Consider the following 13,049-nt stretch of genomic DNA (forward strand, 5'->3'; position numbering starts at 1 on the left):
GTGTAATAGAGGACTTAAAGAAAAAAGAAGTAAAAAAAAATTTTTTTTAATGATAATAGTAAAAATATATATCCCGTACTTTCTGTGGGGCTGTTGTGAGCAATGTGGGGTCTGCTCAGTTTCAGATAGATTCTTGTTCCTGCTTATACTTTTCAAGATCTATAGGCCCCTTTCAATGCAGTCGGTGTTAAATTAACTACAGGGATTTTAATCTGTTGGCCTGTCACTTCCAACGCGCTTCCCTCTGCTTATTTAGCTTTTGTTTGGAGGTCTCTTCAGTATCTAATTTCCGCCCTGCCACAAAGGAGTGGAGGTGGTCTCTTTAGGTTCGCTTGTTCAGTCGTGCTGTGGGGAGGGAGGAACACTGCAAACCTATATCACTGGCATGTGTGTGGAGAGCTCGCAGTGTCTCGGCCGCACTGGGTTCACCCGCTCACGGCGTGTGTGCTTTCCCGTCTACCCTGCTCAGGCTTCAGGTTACTCGGCCGGGGAGTGGGCCCTGAGATGCACGCACTTCCCAGGTCTAAGCCGCTCAGGTTCAGGTTCCCAAGTACTCCACAAAGGCGCAGACTCGGTTGCGCCCGCGGTTTGTTCTGTTCCCGGTTGGAGCAGCTCAGGCAGCCAGGAGTTTGGCGAGCGCGCTCTCCCCTGTTGGGGCTGTGCGGCTTATCACCTCCCTGGTCCCCGCCTCGGTTTACCGGCGCGCCCGGATCCGGTGCGCTTTGTGTCGTTTCTGGGGAGCTGGTCTCTGGCTGCGACCCTCCCAGCGGCTGTCGACCCTCCGGGATCTCAGGCAGTCTTTGTTTAGAAACTGGGAGCCTGTTTGCAGATTGGTAGGGGGTGCCCTCTCTGGGGCCGAGTTTGCCCCTTTCTGGCTCTGGCTGGCCCCGCCTGCCTGCTATGTCCGGAGGGGGATGGGGCGGTCCGCAGCCGGCTAGCTCTCCCCTGGTATCGCTCAGTCCTTTGTTCTGTGAGCGGGCCGGCAGTGCCTTAGAGTTGGGCTTTTCGCGGGATAGTTCTCTCTCTCTGGCTGTCCCACAGTTTAGGTTACTATCTCACGTTAGCTCCCTCAGAGTGCCCTCAGGGCGTTCGGGCCCGGTCCTTACCCTAGGCAGTGCCGCCCGCTCCTCTCCGTTCAGCCCCCACTTGCTGGTGGCGGATGCGAGCGTCTGGGGTTCTTTGCTGGGAGTTGCCTTTAGGCACGTAATCTGTGGGTTTTATTTATTTTTTCTCCCAGTTATGTTGCCCTCCGAGATTCGAAATCTTCCCCCAAACCCACCAGTGAGAGGGTTTCCTGGTGCTTGGAAATTTCTCCTCTTTTACGACTCCCTCCCCGGGACGGGTCTCCGTCCCTATCTCTTTAGTCTCTCTTTTTATCTTTTATAATTTCTCCTACCTGCTTTCGAAGATAATGCGCTGTCTGTCTGGATGCCTGACGTCCTCTGCCAGCGTTCAGAAGTAGTTTTGTGAAGTTTGCTCAGCGTTCAGATGTTCTTTCTATAAATTTGTGGAGGAGAGAGTGGTCTCCCCATCCTATTCCTCCGCCATCTTAGCCCCCTCCCTCTACGTCTCTTTTTAATATCCCAACTCCCAGTAGTCTTTTTCTAAGTATCTCCAGAATTACTGGTCACACTTTGCATACAATGAAATCTAAAATCTTTAAGTTACCAAAATGAACTGCAAAGTTACTTCATCTGATCTCAAGTTTTTATATTGGGATCTCATATTTGAGGAGATATTATTGTATTTCAATCTTGCTATATGTTTGTTATGCAGGCATTATATACATGTCAAATTAAATATTGCTGTCCAAAATTTTTCTAAATATCCCAACTTTTGACCTTTTCCGTTTAGAATAAACGCTTCCCTGGTGGCTCAGACGGTAAAGAATCTACCTGCAATCCAGGAGACCTGGGTTCTATCCCTGATTAGGGAGGATCTCCTGGAGAAGGGAATGGCAATCCACTCCAGTATTCTTGCCTGGAGAATGTCATGGACAGAGGAGCCTGGCAGGCTACAGTCCATGGGGTCACAAAGACTTGGACACGACTGAGTGACTAATACACACACATTTAGAATAAGATACAGATGCAGAAGGCTCTGAGATAGAAAATTAAGAAATCCTAGGGGAAAAAATATGGTTTTATGAAAGCAAAATTCCCATATGACATAGGAGTCCAGAGTTCCAATCTGTAGCAGACCTGTTTATCTACTGTGCGGACTATATTCCAGAAATTTCAGGTCCTTAAAAACATTCATTCAACTCCATCATCCAAAATAAGAATAAGCAATGCAAAATAATTCTAATGTAAATCAGAAAAATGGAACAAACTATTTTTTTAATGTATCTGGGCTTCAAAAATTTTTAGTATAATCTTTAAAAATCTTAACAGATTGATTTTTTTAGTCTTAACAAGCATTCCACAAAATTTAGGAAGTTGTTTACAAATGTAGGAAATAAACGTCATTATTTTTACTTATATTATGATTTTTAAAGTAATTCATGTATAAAATATTTTTCTATCATCTGACAGTAAACATGAAGACATGTACAAAGCAGTAGGATGCTCAAAGGCAAGTGAAGCTTTAGAAACTAATTCCAAGTATGTTCTAATAGCAGATATAAAAAAGAAAATAGAAATTATGTTAACTTGGAATGCCAAGAGTTCACAATAAACCTACTAAACATCTTATTAAATTCTCCACACATCTAATGCTATAATTCACACCTCTGTCTACTCTCACCAATTTTTTTAAAATGCTCTGTTAATTTTAAAATATCTTGTTTTTCCAAACTGGTTTAGGAAATGAAGATACTGTGCTTCAAATATTCTAAATTAGAATTACTAAATCATTCTTCTCTGAAAATAAATTCCTTTTGTCTACCTGCAAAAATGTATTTGTTCTTTCTTTAGCGTGATATTCCCCAAAATTAAAGAACACTAATTCCTTCACCTTCTTTTTAGGAATTCTACTTTTAAAAAATTTCAGTCAAAATTTAACACCATAAAAAAATGAAAATGAAACAAAGAGATATTGATACTTTCAACAGTAAAAAAGTTTTGTATACATCTATTTAAGTTTATTTGACTGAGTTTTGTTTATTTTCTTGGATTGGTTTATATTTTAGGAAACATGGAGAGTCACCTGACCAAGCTCTAGAAATGTCTCCTACTTACATATTCCTACAAACTTTGATAGACTTCTTGGGCCCAGTCTATAAGGATTATTATATTTCTCCTTCATGTTCTTTTAACAGAAAACTTTATAAATACATTTTTAGTCTCTTGTTAGAGTTAGCCACCTCCTGCTTTTTGAAACTGAATTCTTGTCTCTCGCTTTGATTTTCCTGCTTCCAGGCCAACCCAGATCCTCTGGGTCTAAACTACCTGTACTGACTTCTCTCCCCTGCTCCTTCCCCCAGAGTTAGGTGTTTTCCAAAGCTCTTCTACACTCCAGTCCTCAGAGTTTAATTTCACAGCTATATCTCAATTACCACTTTTTAAAGTAGATAATTTCCAAGTCAGTGATCTCTTTACTGAATAAAGGTCTCTTTCTATCTTCTAAAGTTTTCTACTTAGTCATTACACTCTCAACCTGAAGACCAATAAAATTATCACTTTCCCCTAAAAACTGGCTTCTCCTTCTAATTGCTCCCTTTATGCTCATGTATTTCATTTCTCATTTGTTTTCACTATTAAAATTTGAACTTCTAGACTCCTTTGCCTGCATTTTCTCTGTCACTCCCCAAACCAAGTTGCCATTTCAGTCTTTCCTTCAAGAGTTCGCACACCTATGCCATTCTTTTCATTCCCACAATGACCCTGTCCATTGGGCTGTCATCATTCACGGTGTTAGTCACTCAGTCGTGTCTGACTCGGTGACCCCATGGACTGTGGCCCACCAGGCTCCTCTGCCCATGGAATTCTCCAGGCTAGAATACTGGAGTGGGTAGCACTCCCTTCTCCAAGGGATTTTCCTGACCAAGGGATCAAACCCAGGTCTCCCACAGTGCAGTGAGATTCTTTACCATCTGAGCCACCAGCAAAGCCCTCATCATCTTTCATACCTAAACAATAAATAACCTCCAGCTTGGCCTCTGTTATTTTAGTTTCTCATATACTACAATCAATTCTGCTCTCCACTATGAAATAAACCTCTCTAATATGTTACCATGATTTCACTCTTTATTTAGATTTCCGAGCTTTCCTTCCCAATTCTTTCCAACAGAAGAAAGCATCTACTTCATTTATATTGTCTAATCCCTGATTTGCTAGTCCATCCTATTGGTCCCTTGAAAAGCCTTTCCTACTCCACTTATCTAAATATTGCACATCTTTCAATGAACAGCTCAGATATCTAAACCTGCGTGGGCTTTTCTTAGAATGGGTGACTTTTCCTTCTTGGAATATACTGCATTAACTGTCAGCCCAACTTCTATAGCAGCTCAGGGAGGGTAAAATAGAAAAACATTCAACTAAGCACCAAAGCACCCAGCCTAAGCACACTTCTGTTATTAATCTACCTTAGAACTCTCATTACAAGTCATTTTAATTTTCCAAATTTTGAGTTCTCACCAAAAAAAGAAAAAAAGAGGAAAGGACTATAGAGATCTTGGCTTTAAAGGTGCAGTGAACCAACTGCCTCATGATACTCTAATGCCAATGTGAATAGAACCTTTACAATAAACCTTGTCTCCAAAAGCTGACTGCAAGGTCCTTAGAGAAACACAACTTTTCCTACTTGTTGGTGCCATAGCATCTAATATGATATTTTGCATTTTGCAGTCCCCTGAGAAATCTTTTTGCTGATTGTTGAGTATGAAACCCATTGAAGGTGGCATGTTTCCTGAATTATGACAAAAGAATCTAAATTAGAACCCAGGGCCTTTGAAGTCAAGTTCTAGGTTTGATACTCCAAGGATGCTAAGTCATCAAGGGACATTTCTCACATCCTTTTGGAAAAGAAATTATAAATAACTGAAATCAAGATTAGAATTAATATCTTGACTTTAGGACCCTAGCATAGGAAACTGAAATTTTAACTGCATTTTCTCCCACTTACTAGCCACATAAATTAACTTCTGATATGGTCTTCTTGCCCAAAAAAGACTGAAGACTACCCACCATGCTTATTAAGAAAAAGCCATCTGTAAATGGTAAAATACTGCAAAATGCAAGGCTATTATTATTGTCTAATAAATCCAAAAAGTATCCTCTACTTAATCTCAGATCTACAAAGGCTACCTTCATCCATCCAGCCCTTCTGCTATCAGAGGATGTTTGATGGTGCTCACTTATCATCAGTGAAATCATTTAAAGATACACATTTCTAAACATTTTTGCTCTAAGGAAAAGGGAACCATGCAATCTTCCAAGTGTAGAAGCTTTTCTATTAAAATAGGATACAATGATCATACTTTAAGCTAGGAAAATTTGAACTTTCACACTCTTCTGAGATATAGATGTTAACATTTTTGTGCTTTTTAATTTTTTCCAAGGCAACCAAATCACTGATTTTGGAAAGACAACTGTATAATATGATTTTAAAAAATCAATTTGTTCTAACCAAATACTTATTTTCCCCCCTCAAAGGAATTACATACATGAGTTATTTCATAACAAATAAGAAAACATCTTTCATTTTTATGATGAATATGGCACCGCTCATGACTTTGGTGCTCATGTCTTGAAGACCATAACTTGCTCATGAACATAAATCAGATGTTTCTGCAGAGCCATGTAATGCTGCCGCCATCTGCTTACCCCCAGGCTCTGAGCACAATCTAGTTGTTTACTTTTCTCTGGTCAATAAAGAACAACAGAAAAGTATTAGAGTCTATATTCATCTATCATAGAAGAAAGGGGTATGGGGTAAACAAAGAGTCTTCAATATTAAAATGTCTGGAAATGTTTTGTATAACAAGCCAAAAGCAAGTAATGATGAACAAGAAGGAATTAGGGCAATGATGTGATCTATCAGCAGTGTCAAGATGAAGAGAAGAATATGTTACCTATAGCTGCTAAAGATACTGTCCTCATGTCTCTGGGATTCTCTTAGTCATCAAAGAAGAACTTTTGTGTGAACACAGAATAGAAAGTAGTCTTAAGAAAGAAAATAATTGCCTCTTCACACAGGGCACAAAAAAGACAGAAATCTTGTAATACAAATAACCTTAGTTTTGGACATATCTTCTTAAAAATGGAAACACTTAAAACTTAGTTTTGCAAGAAAAATGTTGACTCAGAAAGCAATAACATTTTTATTGTGTAGTAATTTAAAATATACTAATTGTAGTCATTTAAAATACACTAATAATTTTGAAGAGTGGTTAAGAGGAATGTGCAACTGCTCTGGTAAAAGTTTTATATATTTTTATTGAAAAACATCATTGATTATAATACTGGCCCCTCCTTATGCCAGGTCTTCAGCAGCAGCAGCTCAAAGAGTGGTCTGCTGCCCCTTTGTTTGATTGAGTTGCTTGGTTTTTTTGTTATTGAGTTGCATGTATTTAAAAAAATATTAAGCCCTTGTTTGTCACATCAAATATTTTCCCCCGGTCCATAAGTTGTCTTTTAGTTTTATTTATGGTTTCCTTTGCTATACAAAAGCTTGTACATTGATTAGGTGGTCATTTATTTACTTTTGCTTTTATTTCTACTGTCTTGGGAGAATGACCCAAGAAAACATTGGCATGATCTATGTCAGAGAATGTTTTGCCTGTGTTCTCTCCTAGGGTTTTTATGATACCATGTCTTACATTTCAGTCTTTTTAAGCTATTTTGAGTTAACAGTGGGGACCTGGACTCTGTCTTGAGCACATCCTGCAGTTGCAGATTGGTCAGACTGTTCAACACTCCAGTCCCCTTGGGCAGTCTCCGTGCAGCCAGCCCTAGTCCCCTCCTTGGGTTTGTCGGTTGAAGCCTGGGTTTCAGCCCCTGCCCTCTACACTCATAAGCACACATGTCTCTTGTGCTGGGGAGTGCAGCAAGGTGGCCAGGACCATATGGGCTACATGGTTCTGCCTTCCAAAAGTGGGTGGCTGCACTCTCCCCTGAGCCTCCGAAGCTCCCTATCTGTCCCAGCCGATCTCCCAGCCAGTGAAGGGGGCTCCAAGGGGGAGAGAACTTTTCTTCTTTCACAGTTCCTTCCCAGGGGCACAGGTCCTGTCTCAATTCCTTTTTTTTTTTCTCTCTTTCATCCTACCTGGTTGCCTAGTGGTCTTTCTTGCCTTTATGGTTGTATGAGTGAGATCTTTCACCAGCACTCAGTAGGTATTCTATGAGAACTGTTGCACACATATGTGTATTTTTGATGTATTTGTGGGAGGAGATGAGCTCTGTGTCCTATTCCACCATCTTGATCTCCTCCTGCAAGTATCCTATATAGTGATTTGATGGTTACTTGGGAATACAGAAGGAGAAAATTCATCAAGATGTACATTTAAAATGCATGTTGTGCATTTTACTCAGTGTTACTGTACTAATTTCATTGCCCTAACAACCACAAATTCAGCAGCTTAAAACAACAGCTTTGTAAGTAAGAAGTTTGCCTCAAATGGCTTCTCTGTTCCAGGTTTCACAGGAATATTGCAAAACATTGGCAAGTTAAACTCCTGTTGGAGGCTCTCAGAAGAACCCTCTTCCAAGTGCATTCAGGTTGTTGGCAAAATCCAGGTCCTGGCCATTGTAGAATTGAAGACCCTATTCCCTTCCTGGCTCCTGGCTCCTGGCTAAAGGCCACCCTTAACTCTTAAAGCCTCTTTCTTCTCTGCACAAGGACTCCTGCATCTCAGAGCCAGGGACAATGTATCAAACCCTTTTCATGCTAGGAATCTGACATCACCTCTTGCAGCATTTTCTCTGTTTTCCTCTTCTACCACATTTCTCTGACTGACTCTTCTGCCTTCTCTTTTGCTTTAAAGGGTTCATGTGATTACATGGGGTTTACCTGGATAATCCAGTATAATCTTCTTATTTTAAAGCCCATAACCTTAAGGACATCTACAAGTCCTTTATGATGTGCAAAGTAACATATTAAATAGGATCTGGGGATCAAAATGTGCACATTTTTGGGAGGGTGGACATTATTTGAACAGTCAGTTATCCCCAATCGTTTTTTAATATAGTAACAGAAAAGACAGGCTGCTCTTACTGAAGAAACTAGAAGTGGGTTGAGCCTAGACTTTTATCCCATTTGGCCTTACTCCCATTTTATCCCATTTTGTCCTTGACTCACTTTGTGTTCTCAAGAAAATAGAATATTCACAGCCTACGCCTCCTAATTTTATATGTATCATCATAGATATTATTGGCTGAGACACATGCTTCTAAATCCACTGAGTTATTACATGCTTACACTAACATGAGATAAAAAAGTATTTCCAATATATAAAACTACATTTTTATATCTACTAATCCTTCCAACCAAATGCATTTTATATGCTTGGTTACTGACTTAATTCAACACAATTCATTCTAGTCAGTTGTATTGATCAGATAATACACCCTATTTAAACATTAAAAACAATATTTTACCATTACCTAGGCACTGTGTTAAACATAGATTATACAACTTTGCTTTCAGAGAGAAAACATATTTAAGAAGTTACTTGCATATTGGTTTATTCATTCTAATTTAGTTCAAAAATCATCCTTGCAACCGTTATTTTTACTTGGAGATTTATGGAAGAAAAAAAATCACCCAAACTACGTGGTAATTTATGCAGTTGTGCTGTCAAAATCTGATGTACTTTCAGCTTCCAAAGCACATGTGTTCTTGTGCTGTTTTCCACAAAATCCAGTGTCAAATAAAGACATCAGTAATTTTGACTTGATTGCACTATAATTATTCACATATCCTTAATTTTATGCTCTGGCCTAATTTCCATATTCATTGTTATCATTAAAAGTGATTATTATAGATAATGTACCTAAAGTACTTCCATTAATTGGAAAATGCAGTTCTTGAACTATAATAATCATAACAAAAACAACTGAATATAAAGGCCACTATGGCAATGTTGCTGTACTTATTTTCAACATGAATCATGATCGAGTGCCATCATTTCGTATTTAGCAGTTCCCTTCCAAATTTGCATGATCACTCTGCAGTGGATATGACCACTGCCTGACCAGGGACCACATCAATAAGCCAAGTCATCCTTTCTGACTCTGTGTAAGGCAAACTCTCAGGTGGAGATCAATAGCTTAAAAATACCCACTTCCACTGAAGCAGGGATTTGCTTATTGCAGCTGCTCAGCAGGGCTCTGCACCTCTTATCAATCAAGGAGGAGCTGCAACATTTCCTGCCCTCTGCAGGAAACAGAGTCTCTCGCTGAGACTTAGCAGCAGGGATTCTAGCAGTTCCGATGGATAAGAAAAGAATTTAGGGTCAAGGAGAAAAGTAAAAGGTGAAAAGGAAGGCAAGAGAGGAGACAGGAGTACAAATAAGGAATTAGAGGCTCTATTGTAGACCCCTTCACAGCACATTACAGGAGATTTCAGCAGGAAGCTTCTATGGGGATTGGCGAATCTTCCAATATTAGGCATAAAAACACTTGAGAAAAATATTGTCCCTTATAGGAAAAGAAGCTTTATATAGGCTGTAGGGTAAAAATCCTTTAAATGCTAAGCATTTTATTAACTTTGATTTTCACCGAGAGGTCATTTAATTCTTTGAGCATAAAAGCAGTCAAAACCTAAACCAAGACTTCTGTTATAAAAGTAGAATATATCTAGATAAAGATTATCAAATTGCTTTTGTTCAATTCTAACTTGGATTTTAGGGTAATTAAACAGTTGGATCAAGTCATTATCAAACTTTTGAAAGCCTGGAGAATATTGTGACAACGCCCAAACTCTAGGAAAGTAGAAACACAATAATGCTTGTCTTTCAAAGTTAAATCAAAAAAAAAAAAAAAGCCAGCAAAAAAGAAGTGTTATATGGTTCTAATAGAAGTTTTAAATTGTCAGTCCACTAGTTTATTAAACTTAATTTTTATCATCTCAGTCTTGTTTTATGAAAAAGTTAAGTATACATCTTTTCTAAAGAAAAAGATTTTTATATTACTTAAAAGCAAAAATTAAGTAGATAAAACCTATCTAGAGAGCCAAGTGATATGTTGAAACAAGAAATTATGCCAAAGCTCTGATTCCCAGCTCTGACAATAATTAAAGAAAACACTACTACTAGCTTGGAATGACAATAACACGTTATAAAACTTAAGCTTTGAGAAGAAAGCAATTTCAGATCTACTAAGAAGAATCAAATATTTTTAAAGGGAAGTATATGTAAATTACAATGGAAGAATTAAAAAATAATTTAACTTCTAGTAATGATCTTAACTTTACTTACATTGTTCAAACACAATACAGAATTCTACCTGTCAGTGGAATCTGAATCAGCACTGCTATGTTGTACCCAGTGGCCATACCATGCTCTTTTACAACCCACAATAATCCCCAGGTACTTAATATAGTCAACACAGTGACTTCACAACCTATATATCATAGAGGGAAAATAATGTCCTATAGCTATGAGACAATCCACAAAGACGTCAGAAAATCTTATAGAACCTAACCACCCCATCAGGGATGTAGGATTTACAGTTAGGAACACCTGCTCCTCTTACCCTATCACTACTAAAAAGAAAAAGTAATAAAAAAATGACAGAAAGGTAGAAAGAAAAACACAAATAGAACAAAAAGCTTCGAAGCTTTTACCAGAGGGGGATTTCTTTACTTGGTTAATAAAAAAAAAGAATGCCTTGCAAAGTTTCCAGTGTTCATTTGATCATTTAATTTCACACAAAGTAGACCTCAACTCTGCATAAATTCTATAATTTCTAGCCTATAGCTGGAAGAAATAGGACCCCCTGTCAAACATCAGCCCAGAAAACTTGAGATTTGGCTGAGTGTCAGCATGAACAACATAGCTGAACGTTAATATTTAATCTGGCCTCTTCTGTGATCCCTAAAATCATGTGGGTAAGGTGAAGTTACTTTGAAATTGCTGAAAGCAAGATTTCATTCACCATGAAACAGAAGTTATGTCAGAAGAAGGAAAAATGAGGAAGCCATGAAAAATTTGTTGAAGGCTGAATAAATTTTTTGTACTAGCAACATATTAAGCAGCCCAACTGATTTAAGAGCATAAAGAATCTACTTTAATCTTGTCTTTTCATAGGAATAAGTCTTCAGAGATATTATTTCCTGAGTATTTATGCTGAGCTGCCAAGAAACAACCAAAGGAAAAGGGAGGCTAGATAAAAAACAAGAAGAAAGTCAAGGAGATGCCAGTGCTGGCTAATGTCAACTATGTTTGATTCACTGTGAGAAAGTGTCTGAATATGTTTTGTCTTCCTTGTAAATATTTATGTATACTAATCCACTTCCTCACAGCATCTGTTCCCTAGTCAATTCTGTAAACTTTCCTGGGAATCCTTATCGGGAGAGATTTCCTCCCTTCTTCCCTGGAGAGTTTCAATGCCTCATTGTCATTCTTACATTTGGGCACAAAAAGTATACAGTAGCTATATCTGTTTACAACAATTTTATATATTAGAACCAGTGGCCCCTTTAATAGTAAATTATTCCTATTTCTGTACAAAACATGCCCAATACAAACTGAAGTGTCAAGACACTTCACCCAGAGAGTGACATCATCAAGATGGCAACATCAGTTGTTCTTCAGTCCCACCACAAAAAGACCAACTAGCAACTAATCGTAGATAAGACACCACTGTGAAAATTCTAGAATGGGGGTCCTCTAGGAGGACTACACTGGAAGGGTGAGGGGAGCAGCTACTCTCCAACCATATCCACCTTCCCTGAGACTGCTCGGCACAGCACTCCCTGTAGTGGGGAGACGGCCAGCCTGGGCCGCGACTCTGCCAGGGGGAGAGACCGAGCCCAGGGTGGACTTCAGCTTCATAGCTTGTGGGACTCTTCACAAGGAGCCCACGTGGGACTCGCATCTCAGGGAACGCTGGGAAAATCTGCGCAGCTTGACCACTGAGGGGCTGCCAGACACACAGTGTTACCGAAACGCAAGTCCATGTGCCCGTCGCACAGTGAGGCCAAACAATACCAAAACATAGGAGTTTGAAACAGATAAAGGTTTACTGAGGGCCATGCAAGGAGATGGCTGGATCATGCCTGAAAAACCCCAAACTCCTGACAGCTCTCAGCAAAACCCTTTCCTAGAAAAGGTGAAGGAGGAACATGGTTAGTTGTAAGCTGCAAGGTGTCAGATCCTTTGTACTTTAGGTAGGTCATGGTCAGGGAATGATGTTCCTGACCCAAACAGATGTTATTTTGTTCTGACAAGAAAGGGCAAGGTACCCAGGTGTAACTTTCACCCTCTGGGTGTCAAATCCTAGCTAAGAGGAGGCAGATCTCAACTGGCAGCTCCCAGACCCTGCCCAGCCATCATCACTGAAGGGGCCAGGCACCCAGGACCCAACTGGCCCTCAGGCCCTCAGGCTGCCCAACATCGGGGGCAAGTCTCGCAGACTATGACCCAGATGGGCTGCCTCTGCTATTAGGTCTCAGAGGCCAAGAGGGGGAATGTTTCACTGCTGCCTCCAGGACTGGGTCCAGCCAGTGGGTGGCCTTGGCAAGGGCTCCGGAGCCCTGCAGGAAACAACTCCCAACCTGTTCACCCAGCTCACCCATCAGCCCAGGCCCAGTGAGCTGGAAGGTCCTGGGGAGAAGGCCAGGACTGGCCTCTTACCTCACTCTCCACTCTGCCACCACTGGCTGAATAGTCACTCATTGCCAGTTGGTTTCTTGGGGGAGTGACCTGCTGTGGCACCCACCAGTGGTGGAGCAGGACCAGTAACAGGTCCCATGGAAACCGTTGCCTGGTAACAGGGTGGGGGGTTAACGGCACATAGCAACAGCCAGTTGCTAAGGGTTGCTCAGGCTTCACTTTATCTCAGTAAAGAAGGATGACTTACAGCAACCAACACTCAGACTTTGGCCCACCACAATCCTCCTCACAGCTGCAAGCAAGTGGAGAGGCCAGACAGAGGTCCATACACCTG

The 13,049-nt window shown here is 40.2% G+C and overlaps 1 long non-coding RNA gene across 1 annotated transcript in view; it reads right to left on the minus strand.

Moving 5' to 3' along the window:
• Positions 1-12,822, minus strand: part of LOC145542346 (uncharacterized) — a 281,064-nt gene extending 268,242 nt beyond the window's left edge. The window contains exon 1 of the long non-coding RNA XR_014079795.1: positions 12,737-12,822. This is a non-coding gene — a long non-coding RNA (uncharacterized LOC145542346). The remainder of the gene's footprint in view (positions 1-12,736) is intronic.
• Positions 12,823-13,049: the final 227 nt, after the last annotated feature.

This window comes from Giraffa tippelskirchi, chromosome 3 (genome assembly GCF_054371585.1).
Source record: "Giraffa tippelskirchi isolate mGirTip1 chromosome 3, T2T-mGirTip1v1.2.pri, whole genome shotgun sequence".
In the NCBI taxonomy this organism is placed as follows: domain Eukaryota; kingdom Metazoa; phylum Chordata; class Mammalia; order Artiodactyla; family Giraffidae; genus Giraffa; species Giraffa tippelskirchi.